Raw genomic sequence first — 22,009 nt, 5'->3', positions numbered from 1 at the left:
TAATGTTTTCCAACTTTTCTTTTTCACACAATGGCAAAAGCAAATTAGTGTAATAAAGATATGGCTCATTATGGTCAGCAACAGGATGCTTAAGGCGAGAGGCTGCTCCAGACCCCACAGAGCTGCAGAGAGCTGAGGGAGTTGTCATCTTGCACATATGTAGCCTTCTCGTAGACCATCATTGTGAAGCGGTACAGGGGTTAGGAAGCTCTGGATTAGAGGGAGCCACAACCAACAGGCAAGCAATGCTTTGAAGAATTAACCACACTGAATATATTTATCTGAATGAGTCCTAATGAGCAAAATGTAGGTAACAGCCAGTGATATAGATTCAGTGTCAAGAACATTGCTCCATGCTCACAAGCCTGCAGTTTGGTTGAATTTAGTAACCTGTCTCTTTATATGGTATAAAAGTAAAGAGCAGAATAGGGCAAAATATGTCTTTCTTCTCTTAATTGATTTCAATCTGTACCTCTGAAGAAAAGCCCTGAATGGCAGGAACTATTTCCAGTCAAACAGTAAAATTATTGAAGGTGATTCTGGAATTTCAGCTTTTCCCTATCATTGCCCTCCCCCATGCACTCACATCCCCAATCTGTGGGCCAACTGCAGGAGCAGGAGCTCTCTCTCTCTCTCTCTCTCTCTCTCTCTCTCTTTCTATCTCTCTCTATCTCTCTCTCTCCTTCCTCCATCAAACTTGCTCCCAGAGACATCGCTAATATAGTCACTCACTCCTAGGTATAAGTCTGCCCTTGCATATCTTCTCCCTGGAGTGTTTGCATTTCAAATGTCATCTTGTTGTTAAGCAGTAAGGCTTGCCTCCTTTTAAAGGTATTTCAGGCCTGAGGTCTCAGGAAGGAGAGACAGGCAGGTAGAGAGTCTTCTCTTCATACTCCTGACATTACACTTGAAAGTTGTCTCTAATACCTCTTAAATATTCCCTCCTTTGGCCTTCCTAATAAGCTGCTCAGAAGGCAGAGCAGATAGTCTTATGCCCATTTTACAGAGGAGAAAACTGAGATCCAGAGGGATTGAGTGATTTTCTTATGACTGCCCAGTTTACTTTTGGGAGTAAGGTCTAGCTTGCTGATTCGGGGGGGTGGGGAACCCTCACCTTGCCATGAAACTCTTGTCTGAGTCAGTGTTCTTCAACCTCCATCGACTTGGAACATATAGCCAGCCTCACATGGTGGAGAGAGGTCAAAGCATCCAGATCCACCTCTTCCCAGAGCTTTGTTTGTCTGCTCAGTGGCCTTGAGTGGGGCAGCTCCCAGCTGCCTGGCAGGAGAGCTCGGCCCACAAAGACAGCAGTGCTTTGTCCTGAAAGACTGAATGTATCAAGGTGGAGACTGGGATGGGCCTTTGGGAAACGAGAGCCAACAGGGCACATTGATGAGAATCAGCTTGCAGAGCCTGATCTTTCTGAGAAAGCAGAGACTTAGTTGCTTTTCTCATTTAAATCTTTTCCATTTATTTTTGCCCAGCCTCGTGACTCTTGAAGTTTAATTGCCAACCTTTGTTTTTTAAGCACAAAAGGGGAGGGGCCTGACTTTCTAAGGCATTAAGAAACTTAAAGTGAGCTTCCTTGGAACCCTCACCTTGCCCTTGAACTGAAGAAAGTGGTATCTAGGCTCAGGAGTAACTGGGGATGCAGCAGGTGGTGGAGAAAACGAAGGAGGGGAGTTTTTCAATGCAACATGATTGAGATATACCAATGCAAGCAGCACTCCCCAAGCACACCAAGCCAAAGGGGAGTAAACTGCCCCTTGTTTTCAATACAGGCTCCCTTTTTCACTTTTCAAGGCTGTTCTTAACATTCAGATAACCTAGATTACATTGGGGAAAACACACTCAAACTTTGTGCTTTGTGTTTGTGTTTGTGTGAAAAGTACAAAGTGTGATTGTTCTCAGTACTCACTCCCTGCCCTCACCCTATCCAGAATCGATGGTATGAGCCCCTTCCTCCAAAGTTTTGATATCTATGGATTTCTCAACTCAAAACAGGTATTTTCGTTGCCTGGATATTCTTACCTTTAATTCACAAGTCTCCATTGCCAAGCCCTTCTCATTCTCTACATGCCCACCCCCGACCCCATCTCTTTCCCACCCCATACCAAGAGGGTGCACTTGGGGTTAAGCAGAAATGGTGGAAATACTGGGCTGGGATGGGGTTGACTACTCCCTTCTCTCTCTACCCTGCTGTATTGAGGATGGCAATGAGAGATAGAGAAGAACCAAAAAAACACCCAACTGAAGCAACTTTGGTCCTCTTTACATTCTTGTCATCTTCCAACCTCTTTCTCATGCCACTCCACATGCCCTTTGGAACATGGTTTCTTTCTGCAAACCATTTTCCACTTAATTTTGCAAGTCAGCCTGGTTCTGTCAAGATTACAACTCGACTAGAATGCAAAGAAAAGACTGAACAAGAACATTTTCTTTTTCTTAAGCTTTTCTGTTTTTCTATCTAAAAGAAAAGCCTTGATGGACATAAGAGAGAAAGGAAACAGAATGGCTCTCAGAATAACTCTCTATGGTGAATTGCTTTCAACTCTGACCAAACAAAGGAAACTCTTACCCCTTCACAAAGAGTTCTGGTTCAGGGGGCCTCTCAGTGGCAACACCTATTTCTACCCAACGCATAGCTATCCTCCGCCTGTGCTGAAGAAGTGGCAATGGCTGACCAGAAAGTCAAGGTGTGCCTTTTAATTTGATCAGCCTGCTGTGAGGCTGAAGAAAAGCAACTTGCCAGCTTCAAGTATTACCCTTTTTCTTCCGAGGGCCATTGGGCCTAGGGTCAGCATTTTGCAAAGATTAAATCTACTCTAATCTTCCTCCAGGTAAGAGTTTGCTAGATAATGACCTTTTCTATACTCTTACTGGCATGATTACTGATACTATCATCTCCCCCAAGCCTTTACAAACTGAAATTGCAATGATAATAGTGAATTCTTTCAATGTCTTTTTAGAGGATTAAAAAAAAAAGAAGAAGAAGAAAAAAAACATAGCCTACCTAGTCACAATAATCCACGGCATTTGAGCTTTGGGGAAAACCAGCGGGCACCAAGTCACACTAAAAGAAAACCAAACAAAGCACCTATTGTCCTCTACTCACAGTACAATAAAATGATCTGTCTTTATTCCGAATTTCATCCAGGGCATAGATAGAGTCATGACTGTAGTCTTTATTATCCCCGATCATCATGAGAGGAAAACCTGACCCTCATATAGGTTATTCCAGTAAGACCAAGAGAATCCGACACATTCTTTAGAGACTTTGTCCTTCTCCTTCCTGCCATTTTTGCCCTCAATTTAAAGGATAGGGATGGGGGTCTCACTGTACCAATGAGCCAGTCATTAGAGACAGGCCATCAGTTCTATAGGGATGCCATCTCAGAATGTGCCCTTTGACATCCTTGGATGTCAGCTATTGGCTGCCCCCTGCCCCTAGATCCGTGCTGAGGTTCACATCTAACCACAAGGGGTTCTGCAAGGCAAATTCTGAGTTCTTGGTTTAGAAGACAAGCGGAGGAGGCCTCTGTACTTCTACCTGAAATAGGCCTTATATTTGTTTCTAAATCTTGTATTATGACTGTTTTGTGAGAGATTTGCCAATGCTACTTTTTGATGTGAGCCTGAGTTTATTTACCATCCTTTAATTTCTACAGAAGAGAAGATCTTTCAAATTATATGGGGAGCCACACCAACATTCCTATATCAATCCGTTCCTAGATATCCTCAGGGGCTCCTATTTTCTTCCAAGCAATGTCCAAACCTAGGACATTTCTTCTCAATAGAGCAATATTGCTCCCAAGGAGGCAAAAATTGTTTTGGGGAGGAGAGGGAAGATAAGACAGTTCTTACTCCTTTTATTATAAATAACAGATATACATACAGTACATAAACAGATATACAATATAACTGTGGTATTAAATTTTCATGGGGGAAGGGGGAAGATTAGAGAAAAAATGTCTGTCTAAAAAGTGCCTTAGGGAAGCAATAATGGGAGAAAAAGTCAAGAAACACTGAGAGAGAATAAAAGCTTTCACAATCTGATTTCAACATGTCTTTCAATCCTTTATCTCACTCTACCTTTATGCCAAAGAATAACAAATTGTTTAGGTGGCAGAAATCCTGAAAATCATGGAGATTTTTGTAGAAATATTTACATGTTGGAATTAAAGAAATAAATCTATAATATTATATTACTTCGGATACAACTCAATAATAGATTATGTACTTTCATCTAGGATGTACATCATCCTAGATTTAAATATCCATGAAGCTAATCCATTCAACAATTGACTTTCTATTTACTGGACTATGTTAATTCTGTTAAAGACTTTCACTTTACTGAACTTTAGCACTCACTTTCAGAGCACATCCTTCCATATATTGCCCAGTACTGGTCCACCCTAGTGAGCATTTAACTGTACTTGTCTATTCGATGATCCATACTTCCTAACTTACCAACTCTCACATTTTTGTTAACACCATACATCTTGATTTTGACCTCCTGGCTGAACTCCAACCCCATAGTGTCTTAGTTTTCTTCCAGGCTGTCACATGCCTCTTGGCCTTCCTCCCTTTTATAGATCTAGACTCCCTTGATGAACTTCTGCTTTATTGTCTCGTCAGCATTATCAAATTTTTTGTACTTCTATGCTGCCTCCACACCATCCCAGCAAAGTCCCAAAGGAGGATGACTATAGATCACTGACACAGCTCAACTTATTCTCCTCGGGCCCAGATCACTATTCACTGCTGGTAGAAATGCACATACCTGGGCAAATAGCCAGAAATATAAAAATTTATATAAAATCCTGTACTATAGGTGGCCCTCTGTACTGCCCATCATGTTTAGCTTCCCTTGATTAGCTTCTTTGTTGATTCCCTTTGCTATGTTTGAATATTTGTGCCCTCCAAAACTCATGCTGAATATTAATCCCCAATGTGGCAGTATTGAGAAGTAGGGCCTTTAAAAGGTGATTAGGTCATGAGGACTCTAATGGGAGCTTCAGTGGGACTGATGGCTTTAGCACACTCAGTCCTATTGCCATATAATACCTGTGCCACCTTCAGACTCTACAGAGTCCCCACCAGCAAGAAGGCCCTCATCAGATGTAGCCCCTTGACCTTGAACTTCTCGGACTCCATAAATTTAAGAAATAAGTTACTTTTCTTTATAGATTTCAGATTCCTTCAGATTGTTTATGGATTTTTCAGATTCCTGAAATCTATAAGGAAAAGTTTCAGATATTTTGTTTCACATATTCTGTTCCAAGCAACAGACAATGGACAAAGACCCCCTTCATCTAGGTGCTAAATCCCTACTACTTTCCTCATATGTTATTCTGAATCCTACCCCCACACTTGAAGTAAATGTTCTTGCCTTCTTTGTAATTTAGAAAATTGAGCCCTTTGACATAATCTCTTTCTCTCGTCATTTTCTGCTTTCTTATCATTAGAATTAGCTATAATCGTACCCTTCTCTACTAAATTTTCTCTAGTCTCAGTGGACAAGAGTCCTTCAGACCTGTTCAAGATTAGCGTCTCTTCTAAGCCCCTTAAACCCATCCACTCCCAGTTCTGGAAGGCCTCCACACTATCATACTTCCCTGCTTTCCTAACTTGCTCTTTCTTTCCCAGCCTATAACATGTTTGAGGCTGTCACAACTGGGCAGGAAAAAAGAGTTTTCTTTGACTTTCTTTCCCTCTAGCTACCCTCCAACATCTCTTCCCTGGTTCATCCAAAATTTTTGGAAGGTCATTTTACATTTGCTATGTTTATTTCCTTAACTTTTCCACATCTTTCCTCAGTACAATGCAATCAAATGTTTTCCCCAACAATGCACAGAAATTGTTTCTAATAAAGTCACCAATGACCTCTCAATGATTATGCCCATTCATATACATTTCAGTTTTTATCTTATTACATCTCTTTGATGCACTTGCCATTTTTATCACTAGCCTTTTAAAAATTCTCTACCTCCTTTGATTTCTTAACACATCACTTTCCAGTTCTTTCTGAAGCTCCCTAATCATTCTTTCTTAATCTTCTTACCTGGTTTTCTTCCCTGGTCCCTTCCTTTGGATCAGCTTTCCTCAGTGCTTCCTTCACTATAAATACACTCTCAATGTATCAGGTGGAATTGCCTTCAGGTGCAAGTGATAGAAACCTAGAATAATAATGGTTTAGATTGATAGTGCTACATTTTTCTTAGGTAATAAAAGGCCCAGCTGTAGACAGCCAGAGTTAACTATTCAAGGATCCGATCAGGGATCTGGGATCTATCCCTCTCTCTGTTCCACTTTTCCTTAGTATTTGTCTTCCATCTTCAGGATCACAGGATGGGTGCTGAATGCATGCATGCATCTCATCCAGGTAGGAAGACTGGGTAAGGATTTTTGGGAGACACAAAAAGACTTTCTAGTCTTGAGACTTTCCTTTTTTCAGAATGAAAATTCTCTTCCAAGGCCTTCCATAAGAAATGTATTACATGGCCACCTGAGCTACAAGGATGACTGAACAATTGAGTATTTTATATTGCAGCCTCTGAAATTGAAGAAATCAAAGGAGAAAGTATTGTGAATTTCTGGAGTTTGACTAGCTAATACTCATTGTCTGCCTCTGGGTATAATCCCACCTTCTTTTTGGTATCAATTAACATTTACAAGCAGGAAAGCAAAATGCCAAGAGCATGGATGCTAGAGCATGTTCCTAGAACTGAATTATGGCACTACCACCTTCTATCTAGCTTTGCAACTTTACACGAGTAATTTCAATGCTTTGTGCTTAGGCCTCATCATCTAAAAACTGGAATGATCATAGCACCTATGTAATGGGTTTGTTGTGAAGATTACATGAGTTAATATGTGTAAAAGAGCCTGCAATGGAGTAAGCCCTATGAAAGTGAGCTATTACCATTATTATTATTAATGCTTATAAATATTCATTTATAGTTCATTTTCTTCCCCTAGCTTTGGATTTATAAAGCCAACTGCTCCTTAGACATTATATTAACGGCCTATAGATGCCACAATAAAGTACCACAAACTGGGTGGATAAAACAACAGAAATATATTCTTTCACAGTTCTGGAGGTTAGAACGCTAAAATTAGGGGAGGATTAGCATAGATTCCTCCTGAAGCTTCTAAGGGAACAACAGTTCCATACCTCTTTCTTAGCTTCTGGTGATGGCCAGCAATCTTTGGCATTCCATGGCCTACAGATGCATCACTCCAATCTCTTCCATTTCCATATGGCTGTCTTTCTGTGTGTCTTCACATGGCATTCTTTTCCCTGTATGTCTGTTTTCTATTTTTATATAGGCATCAGTCATATTGGATTAGGGCCCACCCTAATCAAGTATGACATAATCTGAACTTTATAATATTTGCAAACACCCTATTTTCAAATAAGGTCATGTTCACAGGTATGGGAGTTTAGAACTGCATTAATCTGTTCTCACACTGCTAATAAAGATATACCTGATACTGGGTAATTTATAAAGAAAAAGAGGTTTAATGGACTCAAAGTTCCACATGGCTGGGGAGGCCTCACGACCATGGCACAAGACAAAAGGCAAGTCTTACATGGCAGCAGCAAGAGAGAGAATGAGAGCCAAGCAAAAGAGGAAACCCTTCATAAAACCATCAGATCTCGTGAGACCTATTCAATACCATGAGAACAGTATGGGGAAACTGCCCCCATGATTCAGTTATCTTCCACCGGGTCTCTCCAACAACATGTGGGAATTATGGGAGCTACAATTCAAGATGAGATTTGGGTGGGGATACATTTAAACCACATCAAGGACTTCAACATATTTTGGGGGAGAAATACAATTCACTCTACCACAGACACCCATCACAGATCTCATAGAGGTATCTTACATATGATACTGGAGATGTGTGATTCTTCTTTTTTCCACACTTACCATATTCAAATGAATCGCCAAGTCCTGCTAGCTCTAATGTGTGTATGTGTGTGGGGTATGTGTGTGTGTGTGTTGCAGATATATATGTATACACACATACATTTATATAATATATGGATAATAAATATAGATATATGTACACATATATACACTCACACACCATACACCACACACACATTATTCCCTTTTCTTAATATGTTCTTTCTCTGCTCTATTTTACCTCAGGCCTTCCTCTCCATTCAAGTAGCAAGATCAAATCTCTGTAACCTGGCATAGAGATTCTCCAAAATCTGGTACCTGTCTTTCACTGAAGACAATATACTGGCTCCCACCTCCCACAGATAGTTCCCTGAACTTTAAATGTCTTTTTTCATTCCTCCCTTTCACATGGTCAAATTCTGTTTACACTTTGTGATTTAATCCAAGCATCACTTCTTCTAGGAAACGATCTCTATATCACCCCATTCTATCCTCTAAGATTGAATCAGGTGTCCAGCCTTCAGTTTTTCTGTATCTTTACTTATCTCTATCACTAAATTTATCATGTTCCTTTATAATTATTTTTATGCATGTTTACTCCACTAGCCTGTGAATACATTAAGGACAGAGAATACAGCTTGTTTTCCTTGTATTTTAGTACTTGCCAGATTTTGCAAATAAAAACAGTACACCCAATTACAAATTTAAATTTCAAACAAACCAGGAACCATTTTTAATGTAAGTATGCCCCATTAAATATCTGTGCACACTTAAACTAAAATAAATTATTTGGGGTAATTTGTATTTTATTTGGTAACCCTACTAGCAATATACTTATCAAAACTTGCATTTCTATAAATGTTTATTGGATGAATGAATGATAATATAGATATATAATGGCAGATACCAAATATTTTTAAAATTTAATAAAAATTTGGGCAGGGTATAAATTTATAAGATAAAAATCCATGTGTGCAAATAAAAAGACTTATTTTTCTTAAAACTAAATTTCTTCTCTATTATGAATTGAATCTAACAACAACACACAATTAGATCAATCCAGCAATTTATCAATTAAAATTTAAAATTAAGTTTAAAACTTACTTTTCTAGTTTCCTTCTTTCCTCTCCCCTCCAGGACCGATGTTAAACTTCAAAAACCAGTACCTTGCACAGTGCAGTGGTGATCTGCCTCAGAACATTTTTCTCTGTGCTAACTTTATTCTATTGCAGACTTTGCTCAGAGATACATTTTCCAAGTTGGTTCTTCACTCAGGCAATGCACAGCCCTCCCTCAGGGGGCAGAAGGTTTGAAAATCTTCACTTCATTCCTTCTTAGCTCTCTAGCACAGTAGTTCATCCAAGATAAACTATGTTTTCCTCTCATCCTTGAATGAGATAATTCATTTCTTGTTCTTTGCTATGGAAACCTTTCATCTTGGCCTTGCACTGAAAAAGACAAAAGTCAAAATTTTAAAGTTCCCTAGTGGGCTCAACAGAGTAATAAATATGACAGAAAAAAGGTCAGTGAGCTTGAAGATAGATCAATAGAAATTCTACAATTCTCATATCTAATGAAAGACATAGACCCACAGATTCAAATCTACAGATTAAAAAATTCCAAATGAGAAAAATTCAAAGAAATCTATGCCCAGTACAATACAATCAAACTGATGGAAACTAAACAGAAAAAAAGAATTTACTGAAAGCAGAAAAACAGAACATTTTATATAAGAAAACAATAAAGCAAATGACCATGGATTCCTCATGAGAAATCATGTGTATTAGGTCATTCTTGCATTGCTATAAAGCAATAACTGAGACTGGATAATTTATAAAGAAAAGAGATTTAATTGGTTTATAATTCTGCAGGATTTACAAGATGCACAGTGCTGACTATTGCTTGGCTTCTGGGGAGGCCTTGGGAAACTTATAATCATGGCAGGTGAAGTGGGAGTAGGCATGTCACATGGTCAGAGCAGGAGCAAGAAAGTGGTGCCACCCACTTTTAAATGGTCAGATCTCATGAGAACTTATTCACTATCACAAGGACAGCACTGAGGGGATGGTGCTAAACCATTCATAAGAAAATCACCAATGATCCAGGTACCTTCTACCAGGCCCCACCTCCAATACTGGTGATTACAATTCAACATGAGATTTTGGTAGAGAAAAATATATAAACTATATCACCATGGATGCCAGAAACAAATTGAACATTTTAGTATTAGTATTAGTTGTAATATTTTATTGGAGATATTCATATACCATAAAATTCACTCTTTTTACGTGAACAGGTAAGTGATTTTTAGTACATTTGCTAGGTTTTGCAACCATCTCTATTATCTAATCCCAGAATATTTTCATCACCCTGTAAAGAAACCCCATATCATTGGCAATCAATCCCTATTTCCTTCTCTCCCTAGCCACTGGCCACCAGTAATTTACTTTTTGTCTCTATATATTTGCTCATTCTGGGCATTTCATGTAAATATAATCATATACAATATGGCCTATTATCTCTGTTTTTCACTTAGCATAATGTCTTCAAGGTTCATCTATGTTATATCATTTAACAGGACTTCATTCCTTGTAATGGTCAAGTGGTATTTCATTGTATGACCATACTACATTATGTTCATTCATTCATTGATGAACATTTGGGTGTTTTCCACTTTTGACTATTGTGAATGATGCTTCTATGAACATCCATTTTTTATGAATGTATGTTTTTAATATTCCTGAATAAATACATATGAGTACTATTTCTGGATTATATGGGAACTCAATGTTTAACTTCTTGAGGAACTGTCAAACTGTTTGCTAATGCAGCTACATTAATTTACATTTCTATTACCAATGTGAGAGCATTCAAATTTCTCTTCATACTCATCAACACTTATTATTGTCTGTCTTTTTAATTACAGTCATCCTAGTGAATGTAAAGTGGCATTTCATTGTGATATTTTTATCTGCATTTCCCTAATGATTAATGATACTGAGCATCTTTTCATATGTCTGTTGGCTATTTGTATATCTTCACTGGAGAAATATATTTTCAAATCTTCACCCATTTTAAAACTGGGTTGTCCCTTGGTTGTTGAGTTGTACCAGTTCTTCATATATTCTTCATAAAAGCCTTTTATCAGATACATGATTTGCAAATATTTTATTTTATGGGTTGTCTTTTTGCTGTCTTGATAGTGTCTTTTGATGCACAAATATTTTCAATTTTGATGAATTCCAATTTATCTACTTTTTCTTTTGTTGTTTATGCTTTGGGCATCATATTTAAGAAACAATTGACTAATCCAAGGTCACAGATATTTACTTTTATATTTTCTTCAAAGAGTTTTATAGTTTTCGCTCTTACAATTCGATCTTTGATCAATTTTGAGTTAATTTTTACCAAGGATGTGAGGTAGGGATTCAATTTCCTTCTTTTGAATGCACCTATTTAGTTGTCCCAGCACCATTTATTGAAAAGACTATTCTTTCCCCTATTAAAACGTCTTGTCACCCTTGTCAAAAATCAGTTGCTCATAAGTGGATGGGCTTATTTCCAGTCTCTCAATTGTATTCCATTGACTTGTATGTTTGTCTTTGTGCCACTACTATCACATCTTATTACTGTAGCTCTGTAGTGAATTTTGAAACCAGGAAGTGTGAGTCCTTCAACTTTGCTCTTTTTCAAAATTATTTTGACCATTATGGGTTTCTTGCATATTTGTGTAAATTTTAGAATCAACTTCTCAATTTCTGCAAAGAAAAATAAAAGCAGCTAGGGTTTTGATAGAAATTGTATTAAAATTGTAGATAAATTTGGAGTGTATTGCCATCTTAATAGTAATTGTCTTCCACTCCAACAAAAGTGATATCTTACCATTTCTTTAGGCCTTCCTTAACTTCTTTCAAAAATGCTTTGTAGTTTTTAGAGTATAAGTTTAATACCAATTTTATTAAATTTATTCTTAAGTATTTCGTTCTTTTTCATTCTACTGTAAATGGAACTACTTTTTGATTTTCAATTGCTTATTGCAAGTGTATAGAAATACATTGAGTTTTGCATATTGCTCTTGTATCCTACAACCTTTCTGGACTCCTTTATTAGCTCTAGTAGTGTGTGTGCGTGTGTGTGTGTGTGTGTACGTGTGTGGATTCTTTAGAATTTTCTGTATTCCTGTTATAGATATCATTTTACTTCTTTTTTTTTTTTTCAATCTGAATGCCTTTTATTTCATCTTTTTTTCCAGTTGTTCTGTCTAGAGCCTCCAGAACATTATTGAATTAAAATGGTAAGAGTAGATGTCTTTACGTTGTTCTTGATCTTATATGGAAAGCTTTCAGTCTTACACAGTTAAGTATGCTGTTAGCTTTGGGGGTTTTGTAAATGCCCTTTTTCAGTTTGAGGAAGTATGCTTTTATTTCTACTTTGTTGAGTATTTTTTTAAATCATGGAACAGTGTTGTATTGTTTCAAATGCCTTCTCAGCATCTATTGAGATAATATCATTTTAGTGCTTTATTTTATTAACATAGTGTAAATAAAGATTGATATTCACTAGCTAAACCAACCTTGCATTTGTGGGATAAATTCCATGAATCACAGTATATAATCTTTTTTCTTGTTGTTGTTGCTGAATTTGGTTTTCTAGTATTTTCTAGACGATTTTTACATCTTTATTCATAAGGGTTATTGGTCTGTAGGCTTCTTGGGATGTCTTTGTCCGATTTTGGTATCAGAGTAATATTCATAGAATGAATTGAAAACTATTCAATTCTTTTCCATATTTTAGAAGATTTTTGTGAAGGATTTTTGTTAATTCTTCTTTAAACATTTGGTAGAATTCTCAGTGAAGTCATCCAGTTCTGGACTTTTTTTTGAGAAGCTTTCTGATTACTAATTCAGTTCCTTTATTTATTACAAGTCTATTTAGATATTATCTTCTCTGTCCTACATTAAATGGACAAATTCCTTCTGGGATTTTGTCCACTTCACCTAGGTTATCTAGTTTGTTGGCATACAATACTACATAGTATTCACATAATCCTTTTTGTTCTATAAAGGATAATGTCCCATCTTTTATTCCTGATTTTAGTAATTTGAGTTTTCTCTCTTCATTTTTTAGTCATTCTAGCTAGTTTTGTGAAACTGTCAAATTATATTGAAGAAACACCTTTTGGTTTAATGCATTTTTTATATTGTTTTTCTATGCTCTATTTTATTTCTCTTCTAATCTTTATTGTTTATTGTTATTTCTTCTGTTTCTCTAATTTCTTAAAGTAAAAGTTTAAGTTACTGACTGGAGATTTTTCTTCTTTTTTACATAGGCATTTGTAGCTATACATTTTCCTCAAAACACTGCTTTCTCTGAATCCTATAAGTCAGAATGTTGTGAGTTTTTTTTTTCCATTCACGCAACAACATTTTAAAGTTCTAAATGAAAAGATATTTCAACTCCAAATTATATGTCCCGTGAAAATAGACTTCAAAAATAGAGGTAAAATAAGGCTTTCTCAAAATAATGAAAACCAATAATTTGTTGCCTGGGAAATCGTGAAGAAAAATTATACGAAAATGAAACAACATAAATAATAAAGAAAATGCAACAGAAATGGCAAAATGTCTAAAATATCTAGGTAAAGACAGTAAACTATTCTTCTCCCCTCTTACATTATTTAAATACGTATTTAGCAGTTGAAAGCAAAAACGGTAACCTTATCTGATGCGATTTTTAACATTTGCAAATAAAATGCCTATGACAATTACAACTTGGAGGGAGGAGTTTAATGGTGGTAGCAAGGTTTCTGTATTACCATTGAAATAATAAAATATTAATTTAAGTGAATCCTAAAAGTTTAATCCCTAAAGCAACTACTTAAAAATTTATTTGAAGATATGTAGTCAAACACAATTTGAAAGAAATATATTTAAATAATCCAAAAGCAGGAAGAAAGGAGGAAACTAATGAAATATAGAGGAAACAAACAGGAAATAAATTAGAAAGCAATAGACCTAAATCTAAAGATATTAGTAATTACATGTAAATGATCTGAAGACACCAATTATAACAAAGATATTCAACTATGTGCTATGTAAAATAAATCCACTTTAAATATGATGTTTTAGAAAGGTTTAGCCAAGCGCAGTGGCTCATGCCTATAATCCTAGCAATTTGGAAGGTCAAGTTGGGTGGATCATCTGAGGTCAGGAGTTCAAGACCAGCCTGGTCAACATGGTGAAACACAGTCTCTAATAAAAATATTTAAAAATTAGCCAGGCATGGTGGCAGACACCTGTAATCCTAGCTGCTTGGATGGCTGAGGCAGGAGGATTGCTTGAACCCGGGAGGCACACGTTGCAGTAAGCTGAGATCGTGCCACTGAACTCCAGCCAGCCTGGGTGACAGAGCGAGACTCCATCTCAAAAATAAATAAATAAATAAATAAATAAATATAAGGTTTTAGAAAGGTTGGAAAAAGGATGTAAAAAGAGAGACCATGTCATGCCATGTAAACACAAATCAAAAGATAGCTCTAGTAGCTATACTAATATCAGATAACATAGACTTCAGAGCAAGGAAAAATTACCATGAAAAAAGAGGGACATTGCAGAATGACAAAAGGGTCAAGAAGACAATGATTTAAATGTCTACGCACCTAACAACATTTCTTCAACATATATGAATCACAAACTGATACACTGAAATGAGGAATAGACACATGTACACCTCTATTTGGAGGTTTTAACACTCCTATCTCAGCAATCAAATGAACAAGTGGACAAAGTCAGTAAGGATACAGAAGAATGAACCACATTACCAGCCAACTAAATCTAATTGACATTTCCCAGTTCATGTTATAAAGCTGGCATTACTCTGATATCAAAATTAGACAGAAATAGTACAACAGAGGAAAACTATGGACAAATATTCCTTCATGAACATGAATGAAAAATCACTGAAGACATATTAGCAAGATTGAAGGCAATCCAGCAACATAAAGTAAGAATTATTCACAATGGTCAAATGGGATTTATTCCAAGAATGCAAGTCTGTTGAAATTCAAAAGCAAAGATGGGCGTGGTGGCTCATGCTTGTAATCCCAGCACTTTGGGAGCTGAGGCAGGTGGACTATTTGAGGTCAGGAATGCAAGACCAGCCTGGCCAACATGGTGAAACCCCATCTCTACCAAAAATAGAAAAATTAGCTGGGCATGGTGGTGTGCATCTGTAATCCCAGTTACTTGGGAGGCTGAGGCAGGAAAATCACTTGAACCCAGGAGATGGAGGTTGCAGTGAGCCGAGATCACCCACTGCACTCCAGCCTGGGTGACAGAGGGAGACTGTCTCAGAAATGAAAATAAAAATAAAATAATTAAATAAAAAAATTCAAAAGCAAACACTATAATTTATACAATGTAATTAAAAGACTAAAAAATAAAAACAAGATTAAGTCAATTAAAGGAGAAAAAACATTTGAAAATAATCCAGTATCTATTCATGGTTAAGAATTCAGCAAACTAGGGATAGAAGGAAACTTTATTAGCTTGATAAAGGGCATCTACCACAAACACCATACTTAATTGTGAAACATAAAAAGCAAGAATGTCCACTTTCACAACTTCTATTCACATAGTACTAGATGCCCTTGCTAGTATAATAGGGCAAGAAAGAAAAATAAAAGGCATTCAGATTAGAAACACAGGAATGAAATTGTCTTTGTTCATAAATTACCTGATTGTCTACACAGAAAAACCATGCAATGGGTCTCCAAAAAAATGTTCTTATAACTACAAAGTGAGTTAAACAAATTCGCAGGATGCAAAGTCAACATGTAAAAATTTTTTTTATTTGAATTCAGCAGCAAACAATTAGCAACCAAAAATAAAATCTAACATCACTTACAGTTGCTCAAAAAATTGAAATACTTAGTTGTAAACCTATTAAAATAGATATGGTATCTGTATCCTGAAAGCCACAAAATGCTGATAAAAGAAATCAAAGAAGACCTAAGTAATGGAAAGCCATACTCTATTGTGTTCATAATCAGAAAATTCACTATAGTTAATTCTCCCCAAAATGATCTGTAGGTTAACATAATTCCAAACAAAATCCCTGTGGGATTTTTTGTAGATACAGATTAGCTGATTATAAAATTTATAATGAAAAGGTAAAGGGATTAAAACAGTCAAAATAATTTTGACAAAGAAGAATCAAATCACAGAACTCACATTAACCGATTTAAAGACTTACTATAAAACTGCAATAATCAAGAAAATATAACATTGGCAAAAAGACTCATAGACCTATCCATTTAACCGAATAGACCCACACAATTATAGCTAATTAATTTTTGACAGGAATCTAATGTAATTCATCAGCAAAAGGATAGTATTTTTAAACAAAGAGCATTGGAGCATATGCTTTTAAAAAAGATGTTATTGGCTGGGCATGGTGGCTCAGGCCTATAATCCCAGCACTTTGGTAGGCCAAGTTGGATCAGGAGTTCAAGACCAGGAGTTCAAGACCAGACTGGGCAACACGGTGAGACCCCATCCCAACAGAAAATACAAAAATTAGCCAGGCATGGTGGCACACACCTGTAGTCCCAGCTACTAAGGAGGCTGAGAGGAAAGGATCACTTGAACTTGGGAGGTCAAGACTGCAGAGAGCCATGATCATGCCACTGCACTCCAGCCTGAGTGACAGAACAAGACCATGTCTCAAAAAAAATTTTTTTAATGTTCTAAACCTCATACCATACACAAAAATTAACCCAAATTGTATCATAAATCTAAACATAAAACATAAAAGCTGTAAAATATTTAGAAGAAAACATCAGAGAAAATTTCCATGATTTTAGGCAAAGAGTTTTAAAACACGACATCAAAAACACAATCCATTAACAAAAGGGTAGGTTGGACTTTATCAAAATGTAAAACTTTTGTTTTATGTAAGCTACTATCAAAAAAATGAAAGACAAACTACAGATCAGGAGAAAATATTTGTAAAAAACCCTATGTCTAAAAAAGGACTTATATCTAGTATATATAAAGAATTCTCAAAATTCCAGAAAGAAAACAAGAAAAAAAATGTTTTTAATCATGGGAAAGACTCAGTCACTTCATGAAAAAAACATATAAGAATGACAAGCACAAAAGAAGATGCTCAACACTAAGGAAATAATGTAGCCATTAAGCAATTAATTAAAAGCACAATGTGATGAAACTTCATAGCTATCAGAACAGCTCAAAACAAAACTGACTACTGCATGCTCACAAGGATGTAGAGCACCTGGAACTCTCATAAATACCTCCTGAGAAACCAGTGTGGTACAGCTGCTCTGGAAAACAATTTAGCAACTTTTTATATAGCTAAACATATTTATCATATGACCCAGTAATTTCACTCCTATATATTTATCATGAAAAATGAAAAGTTCTATTCATAAGAAACCTCCATATATGTGTTTATAGCAGCTCTGTTCATAATCACCCCAAAACAAGAACAACCCAAAAGTACTTCAACAGGTGGATGGGTAAACAAACTGTGCTATATTCATACAATGGAATACTACTCAGCAACAAAAAGGAACAAACTATTTATTGACCTATACAACTAAACAGATGACTCTCAAGTGAACTGAAAGAAGCCAGTCTCAAATGTTATATGCTGTATGATACCATTTATATGACATTTTAGAAAAGACAAAAGTATAGTAACAGAGAACAGATTGGTCATTACCAGCAGTTAAAAGTGGATGGACAGTGTTTCCTCAAAATGTCAGTCCAAGGGAGTTTTGTGGTGATGCAGCTGTTCTGTATCCTGATTGTGGTGGTTACATGAATCTACACACATGTTCAAACTCATAGAGTTTTACACACACACACACTCGATTTTACTGTATGTTACTTTAAAAGAAAAAAAAAAACACTTGCTTTGTTGCACTGCAATGAGAACTAAAAGCAAGATCGTGTGATAAACAACCCTGGAAAATGGCTGTACATGATAAGTCTTCAATAAATGTTCATTTCCCCTGGTCTTTTTGTCTTTTAGCCACAGGTAAGTCTTTTTCAAGTGATCAGTGTCCCCACTAACTAGAATCGACATGCTTTGCACACAGAGTTCAGGATTAGAAAAGCCTGGTGCATACTATGTAAATCTGCATCACCACCAGCAGTGACTCAACTTTCCACTATCATTTTTCAGACTTATATTAGTGCAAAGACCCCTTTTAACAGGAATATTTATTTCTTAGATCAATAGCTGCTGTCAAATTAGGTACTGTCAAAAATCATGACACGCACCTCATTCTTAGAGTAACATGAAATATATCACTGTTTTCTAGAAATTGGAGATATGCTTTCTTTGTTAAACACAAGGTTTTGATCCTATTATATTATTGTTGCATTGCAGACTGGATGAGCTCTTGTTTTGTCACACTCAGTTACTCTAGAGATGAGCATTTATAGATTTCAGTATTTTTTAATGAAGAGTCTCTGTGTTTCTGTTGGCCATTGCTATTTATTTTTACCAATTATTATAAAAGACAAACTGCTTTTCCTCCATTTCAACATGTATGCTATTTATTCAGAACTTGCTCTGTTCTAATAGTATCTAAAGAAACAGAATGTGTCCTTGATATTATTTTTTGTTCTTCTGATGCAAAACAGTTATTTATCTTGATTTCTGGTAAAAATCTCTGGTTCATATTTGAAACAAACAATGCTAAAAAAAAAATGCTTTCATTCCATCGCTACAGAGGAAATTAAATTTTTCAGGGAATCTTTCCCTCTGTCAAAATACATGTTGTTCTTAAGGAATAGGTGTAGATATCATCAGGTTATCGCCACAAAGATTAATTAAATAAATCATTCCTCAAACTCATATAATAAATGTTTATTATCTTAGAAGTGAATTTGGATGCACGATTGCATTCTGAGCACTAAGTCTTGTTCACTTTTCTCTGAATCTATTATAGTTTTATGCATTGGTTCTTATTTCTAACAGTTCATTTGAACGTTCGACATTTGCATTTTACACAGTAAAAGATAATTATTCAATGCATATGTTTTCTGATTAAATGTGTGAAACTTTTAAATAGAATACGGAAAATAGTTTTAAGTGCATTATGAAAGACCTAAATTGATCTTTGGCTCATAGAGCAGTGATCAGCTTTCCTTGTGGCTTCATTCTCGGTGACTGTCAGTCAGCCAGAGTTCATGGACTCTAAAAGGAAGTTTATCCCTAGTTAATCCTCCTATATCTAAGCAGAAGTAGTCCCAAACCAACCTTTATGTGACAGTCACCTCGCATTATTGCATCTTGAGCTAAATATTGTCAATAAAATTCACAGTTAAATCAGGTGGATATTAACTGAGGGCACCTAAAGAACTGCTTATAGAGGCACAATACGTTTGTCATTCTGCCTGAAGCTACAGTGAATCATTAAAGTCAAATTCTGTTTACCCACGCTGACAGAGTAAAAGTAAGGGCATCCCTGAATTATCCCAACCAAGGTGCAGAATGTAGAGTAACAAAAATTCAGTTCTGATTTAATTTTATACCAGACTGTCTTTCTGAAGAATTTCTGGCAAAATTTCTTCTTTCCCCTTCTTGGGGCATCTTTGTGTTTCCTCAAAGTCCCAGCACAACCTCAGATGACTGCTGTCTTTCTTTTGAATTAGCTTACCGGGTCCTACTTTCTAAAGAAACATCTGGCCGGGTGCGGTGGCTCACGCCTGTAATCCTAGCACTTTGGGAGGCTGAGACGGGCGGATCACAAGCTCAGGAGATCGAGACCATCCTGGCTAACACAGTGAAACCCCGGTTCTACCTAAAAAAAAAAAAAAAATTAGCTGGGCATGGTGGCGGGCGCCTGTAGTCCCAGCTACTCGGGAGGCTGAGGCAGGAGAATGGCGTGAACCCGGCAGGCGGAGCTTGCAGTGAGCCGAGATTGCACCACTGCACTCCAGCCTGGGCGACAGAGCGACACTCCGTCTCAAAAAATAAAAATAAAAATAAAATAAAATAAAATAAACATCTAAGCTCCAGAACTGTTTTGTTATCACTCATTCTGCTTGCCCTCATTAAAACTTTACCAGCCCTGGGTCCCATTCTCTTATCCCTCTGCATCACATACACATGCAGACTTGTGAGCATGGGCTTTGGGACCAGACGGGCTTTAGAACTACATCTGCCACTTTCTGATTGTGTCCTTGATCAATGAACAAACCATGCTTAGCTCAGTGCCCTCATCTATAAGTGGACACAAGTATGGATAGTTACCTACTTCACAAGATGATTTTGAGGATTACATTAGATAATGCAAGTGAAATATTTAGCACAGTACCTGATACAGCAAGTACTAAATGCCACCACTGTCATCATCACCACACACTCTATACTATAGTTATTAGACTACATATATATATATCAATATAATTAAAATTGGCAGAGAAGGAAATGTGTCTGTCTTATCACTATTTTTTTCTGAGAAACTTAATGTGTGTCATGTAGTAGATGTTCAATAAATAATTTGTAAATGAATACAGTATACATTAGTCCTCTCCCACATCTTTCTCCTTCCCTTGCTCCCTCCCTCTGTCTCCATCCATCCATCTACCACCCATCTATGGATACGTATGTAATTTTTAAAGGACTGTTTCTTTTTTATCTCTATTACGTTATGCATGATTGATCTTCTTTTCATTCCAAGTAATTGCCTTATGACTATACATGCTTTTATTTTTTCAAACTATTTCTGATTGCTTATTTCTCTGGCTAGAACATAAGCTAATTAAGGCAGATACTTTGTATTTTTTATCACTATGTCCTCAGGGCCTAGAGCAGTGTCAGACATATGAATAGGAACACAGTGAATATTTGTCAAAAGAACAAGTGAATGCTCTTGACTCCTTCAATATCAAATTCTGGTTCTTTATGTTGGACTCCCCTCTCTGGCTTTCTTATCTCAATTCCATCCAGTGCTCTTCCTGTTTACTGTTATAAACACTACCCTCATTTATGTACTATATACACCTGAGGTAGAAGAGTCCTTTCCACCCTGATATGGCTCCAGTTACCAAAAAGCCTAACCTCCATTGAACAAAGAAGAGGACCTCCAATAGAACGTGTATATGTCCTATTTATTTGTGTTCTTATTCCAATGCCTTGATCTATGACTGAAAGGAGAGAGATTTGGGATAGGAGTTCATTTGGGGGAAAAAAAAAAAAACCTTTTCCATCATGCCCACAGGGTCCCTAAACTACAGATCAGAGCAACTTGCTGCTGGCTCCTTATGCCATCCTACTAAAGCAGCTGTTCTCAGTCTTGACCACGCATGAAAATCACCTGGGGATCTTTTAAAATAAGGATGCCTGGGCCAGGTGCGGTGCCTCACACCTATAATCCCAGCACTTTGGGAGGCCAAGGCAGGCAGATCACCTGAGATCAGGAGTTCGAGACCAGCCTGACCAACCACGGCCAACATGGTGAAACCCCGTCTCTACTAAAAATACAAAAATTAGCTGGACATGGTGGCAGGCACCTGTAATCCCAGCTATCTGGGAGGCTGAGGTGGGAGAATTGCTTGAACCTGGGATGTGGAGTTTGCAGTGAGCCGAGACTGTACCACTGCACTCCAGCCTGGGTGACACAGCAAGACTTGGTCTCAAAAAAAAAATTTTTTTTAAATAAGAAATAAAATAAGGATGCCTGATAGCACACCCACCTCCAGGAGAGAGGCTCAGGCATTTATAGTATGAAAAATTTTCCTCGGGTGGTTATAAAATGAAGCCAGAGTTGAGAATCACTGAGTTCTGAAGCCCTTTCGGACTGTAGCTTTTCAGGTACCAGAAATCTCAGACTCAAAGTCTTAAGTTACAAGACAGAAGAACAGATCAGCAAGGACTCTGACTGACAACTTATGCCATGTATAAGGTGTCACCCATCATCAACTATAGCCAATTGAGATTATGTGAGAATGCAGCTCAGTGTTGCTAGATCTTCTGTCTTTAAGAGAAGCCATACATCTGCAATTTTAGATGAACTCTCACAATGTAAAGTGCTGGCACCTATTCAAATTTCT

The 22,009-nt window shown here is 36.9% G+C and overlaps 1 protein-coding gene and 1 long non-coding RNA gene across 2 annotated transcripts in view; one reads left to right on the top strand and one right to left on the bottom strand.

The window, feature by feature from the left end:
• The window catches only part of FSHR (follicle stimulating hormone receptor), a 192,910-nt gene that overhangs the window by 51,074 nt on the left and 119,827 nt on the right, over positions 1-22,009 (top strand). The window lies entirely within an intron of this gene.
• LOC108581632 overlaps positions 8,961-22,009 on the bottom strand; it is a 35,331-nt gene continuing 22,282 nt past the window's right edge. The window contains exon 3 of the long non-coding RNA XR_002516635.2: positions 8,961-9,367. This is a non-coding gene — a long non-coding RNA (uncharacterized LOC108581632). The remainder of the gene's footprint in view (positions 9,368-22,009) is intronic.

Source organism: Papio anubis, chromosome 14 (genome assembly GCF_008728515.1).
Source record: "Papio anubis isolate 15944 chromosome 14, Panubis1.0, whole genome shotgun sequence".
NCBI lineage: Eukaryota > Metazoa > Chordata > Mammalia > Primates > Cercopithecidae > Papio > Papio anubis.
This window is presented reverse-complemented; position numbering and strand designations above follow the sequence as displayed.